General features: G+C 33.8%; 1 non-coding gene across 1 annotated transcript; it reads right to left on the bottom strand.

Moving 5' to 3' along the window:
* Positions 1 to 211: 211 nt before the first annotated feature.
* On the bottom strand, positions 212 to 318 carry LOC119468118. The gene has a single exon (XR_005196742.1). It is a non-coding gene; the product is annotated as a U6 spliceosomal RNA (small nuclear RNA).
* Between the last annotated feature and the right edge of the window lie 4,707 nt (positions 319 to 5,025).

The following is a 5,025-nucleotide window of genomic DNA, read 5'->3' as shown; positions in this document are numbered from 1 at the left end:
TTCTTCTCTAAACTGGTCATTGTAGTTAGCATTTTGTCTAACCTTTTTTCAGGGTTCTTAGCTTCCTCGCATTGGGTTAGAACATACTCCCCTGGCTCGAAGAAGTTTGTTATTATCCACCTTCTGAAGCCTGCTTCTGTCAATTCATCAAATTCATTCTCCATCCAGTTTTGTTCCCTTGCTGGCTAGGGGTTGTGATCCCTTGGAGGAAGAAGATATTGAACGCTTCATGAATTTGCATGTCATCCTTGTGCAGCAGCCATGCTAATCTTTTCTGTATTGTTCCAATTTTAGTATATATGCGGCCCATGCAAGCACTGTCATGCTGTTTTGTTTGAAGTTTCTCGTATTAAAAAGTTTAGTCAATCAACAATGTATACGTATTTCACAACATTATGTTGTATCTGGTAAATACACACTATTTTGTCAATTTAAAAAATAAAATACCATATAAAAATGAAAAAATATACATTTGGTTACAAAGATGCACTTAACACAGAAATTTACCACAACCAAATTCCCTTCTTATAGCACAATAAAACCAGAAATAAATTTCTAAAATAGAATTTAATGGTTCTAAGATCAAGTAGATTAAAATGCTTATCTCTGGAAGGTATAGTGAAACTGGTCCACCGCAGTGCAGTAGGATGCATGTTATAATCCTCTCAGCAATTGGAGGCACGTTCCAAAGCCATAAAAATGTTTGTGCATTTTTGTCTCACCAAAACAGCTAATGGGAATTTTTCCTAAGGAAATATTCCAAAATAAAGAATACTATTTCATGGTTAAAAAAAAAAAAGTTAAACACAAACATGTCACCATTTTGCATATTTTGATAGCCAATTAATACCCAATTTTTCCTTTTTTATGTTTATTTAATTAATTTATTTAGAGACAGAGTCTTGCTCTGTCACCCAGGTTGAATTGCAGTGGCACCATCATAGCTCACTGTAGCCTCAGCTTCCCAGGTAGCTGGGACTATAGGCTCATGCTACTACACCAGTATTAAATGTTTTGAAATGTTTTTATTAGTCTGGTCAGTGTATCATCTAAGCAATTTTTTATTATAGCATTTACCTTTCACTTTGTAGGTAATGATCTTATTCCAGGATGGGTGTTTATTGGTGGAGACCTCAAGTTTAATTATGAACACAACAGTCAATTACCTCTCATTCTATCTAGTAAAATTATGGTGTAGTCGATATGTCTAAAAGAAAATACATGACCTTTTATGTTAGCACCTGTAGAAATACTGACTAAATAATACTCAGCACCATGGTCTGTGAATCATTATTTCTGCTTTGTAATCTTGGCTGCATCTATCAAATTACATTCTTTTATTGCCATTCAGATGAATTGGTTTTGGAACATTGAAAGGAGAATGATGGGAATGAGTATTCTAAAAAATACTTTAGCCTTGATATAAAGCTTTAAATAATTTTAAAGTATAATTAATTACTAATACACTAAGCATATTTTGTAATTGTTTGTCATATCTGTTATTGACATGTTTCACACTGAAATATAAAGTTTGGAAGTTTGCTGTCTTGTAGGAATGAGAAAACTTTGATAAGTGCTTCTGTTAAAAAAAATGCTAATTCTTTAACATGGCTCCTTGCAAATGTTTCCGATAGAAATTAGTTTCTTCCATTTTTTCTGTCATGGAAATCAGTGAGAACAACAAAGTATGACATCTACATGTCTTCCACAAATAACAGAGGAATGAACTCAAATTCGTTAGAGGGACTGACTGAAATTTTAATTACAGTTGACCCTTGCACAATGGGGTTAGGAGTACTGCCCCTGTACAGTCAAAATCCTGGTTCCTTTTAACTTTCCCAACACTTAACTACTAATAGCATACTGTTGGCCAGAAGCCTTACTAATAACATAAGCAGCAGATTAACACGTTTTGTATGTTTTATGTTTTATATACTGTATTTCTACAATGAAGTAAATTAGAGAAAATATTATTAATGAAATTATAGGGAAGAGAAAATATATTTATTTACTAAGTGAAAGTGAATCATCACAAAGGTCTTCATCCCCATTGTCTTCATGTTGAATAGGCCAAGGGGGATGAGGAAAAGGAGAAGTTGGTCTTGTTCTTTCAGAGGTGACAGAGGTGGAAAACAAATCCACCTGTAAGTGGACACTTGCAGTTCGAACTCATGCTGTTTAAGAGTCAATTGTCAACTGCACTTATAAACAATCTTATTCTGCTCTTTTGTTCTCTGACTTTTCAAATTTTAAGTACCATCTTAAAGCATCACTTGACTTTGAAGCTAGGATGAACGTCTTAAATATTATGCTTATAGAGTTATAGTTCACTTTTCCTCTTTGATATCAGATGATATAAGCTTCCTCATTGCTATGAGTAGGTAATTATAGAGGCTCTACTTAAAAGAGAAACTCAGAATGACTCATCTATACCAAAGTTCTGCTGTACAAATCCTTTTCTTTGAATCTGAAGCTACTATTGACTGAATATCACAGAAGCAAACTTTAAGGTGCTTTGGAATTAGTGGTTATACATTTGTGCTACTCTAGGCACATGCTTGCTCTTGGCCTCCACTGTTTGATAACCTTGGGTTTGCAGAAGTCCTGGCTAGAGATACTGCTACAGTCTATGGCTGCAAAGCAGTTACTCATCATGTAAAACCATCTAGTAAAAAGAGTTTTCTTGGGACCATGAGCTTATTACTGTGGTACTCTAATCAAACAAACAAACCTTTTAATTACAACTATTAAACTCAGTCAATGATCCTGAGGAGCTGAGGCCCATGAACTGAGACCTTGGAAGTAGCTGATGAGCTATTTTAATTCTTTTTAACACTGAAAGTGTCTCGTTTTAGTACACTTGCTGTAATCTTTAAATATGTGGCTGCTTTACTGAACTTTGACCAAAACAATTTTTTCTTCACCATCTCCATCATAGTGGCTGGTTTCATTGCCTTGAATATTATTTATATGCCAGCAATTTGAATAATTAGTGACTGGAGATTCTAAGGGGGAAAATATCTGTATACTCATCTATATACGAACAAGAAAACAATGATTTTTCATTTTTTTGTAATGTTTAATAATGTCTTCAAAAATTTTCTAAAGATGTGAGACTATTCTGAAAAATAGAAATAGCTTAAATTTTTCCCATTATAAAAGGAATGTACACTAATTGCAAGCAATCCAGAAGATACAAAATTAGGAGAAAATTAAAGTCACCACAACCTCATCACTGGAAGACAATCTCTTTCAAATAAACAATTTGATGATGCACCTGCAGGACCTAGAAAAGCAAGAATAAACCAAACCCAAAATTAGCAGAGAGAAAGAAATGATAAAGGTCAGAGAAGAACTAAATTAAATAAAGACTATGTTATAAATACAATGAATTGACAAAAGAAAATGTTGGTTTTTCAAAAAGATACAATTTATAACCATGAGCTAGACTACCCAAGAAAGGAGAGAATTTCTAAATACAAAAAATTAGAAATGAAGAAGGATGCATTACAATGGAAACAACAGATACAAAAGATCATCAGAGATTATTATGAACAACAATATACTAACCAACTGGAAAACCTAGAAGATATGGATAAATTTATGGACACACAAAATCTAACGAGTGTGTCAGGAAGAAAAAGAAAACCTGAATGAACTGATAATAAGTAGCAAGATGGAATCAGTAATAAAATGTTTCCCAACAAAGAAAAGCCCAGGACTAGATAAATTTTTTTGCTAAATTCTACCAAATGTATAATATAAAGCAGAAATTTTAAAACTACCAATTCTCTTCAAACTATTTCAAAATATTGAAGGAGGAATTTTCCTTAACTCGTTCTATGATGCCAGCATTACTGTGTTGCCAAAACCAGACAAGGACATAAAATACAAAAAGAAAGCTACAAGCTCGTATCCCTGATGAATATAGACACAAAAATCCTGTAGAAAAAATACCAGCAAACCAAACATAACAGCACACATAAAGATCAAGTGGGATTTATGTGAAGGATTTAAGGATGATTCAACATATGCAAATCAATAAACAATACATCACATCAACGGAGTGAAGGACCAAAACCTTATCATGATCTCAATAGACACAGAAAAAGCATTTGATAAAATTCAACATTCATTCTAGACAAAAGCTCTCAACATATTAGGCACAGCAGAAACATACCTCAAAATTATAAAGGCTATATATGACAAACGCACAGCTGACCTCATACTGAGTGGGGAAATTTAAAAACCCTTTGTCTAAGAACTGGAACAAGATAAGAATGTCCACTTTCACCACCTCCATCTAACATAGTACTGGAAATTCTAGCCAGAACAATCAGGTAAGAGAAAGAAATAAAAGTTAACTAAATTGGAAAAGACAAATTCAAATTGTCCCTCTTTGCAGGTGACGTGATCTTATATTCAGAAAATCCAACAGACTCCACCAAAAAAAATCTTAGATTTGATGAATTCAATAAGGTTTCAGGATACAAATCAACATATAAAAATCAGTAGAATTTTGGGAGGCCAAGATAGGCAGATCACTTCAGGTCAGGAGTTCAAGACCAGCCTGGCTAACATGGTGAAACCCTGTCTCTACTAAAAATGCAACAATTAGCCAGGCATGGTGATGCATGCCTGTAATACCAGCTATTCGGGAGGCTGAGGTAGGACAATTGCTTGAATTGGGAGGTGGAGATTGCAGTAAGCCAGGATTGCACCGCTGGACTCCAGCCTGGGCAACAGAGTGAGACTCTGTCTGAAAAAAGAAAAAAATATCAGTAGCATTTCTATATACCAATAATAAAATAACTGAAAAAGAAATCAAGAAGGTAATCTCATTTATAATATCTTAAAAAATCTAGAAATAAATTTAACCAAGGAATTGAAAGATCTCTATGAGGAAAACAAAAACATTGTTGAAAGAAATTAAAGAGAACACCAGCAAATGGAAATACATTCCATGCTCATGGATCAAAGAATTAATATCATTAACCATATTGCCTAAAGCAATCTACAGATTCA

Source organism: Cebus imitator, unplaced genomic scaffold (assembly GCF_001604975.1).
Source record: "Cebus imitator isolate Cc_AM_T3 unplaced genomic scaffold, Cebus_imitator-1.0 Scaffold381, whole genome shotgun sequence".
Taxonomy (NCBI): domain Eukaryota; kingdom Metazoa; phylum Chordata; class Mammalia; order Primates; family Cebidae; genus Cebus; species Cebus imitator.
The sequence above is the reverse complement of the archived record's forward strand: the minus strand, read 5'-3'. Positions and strand labels throughout refer to the sequence as shown.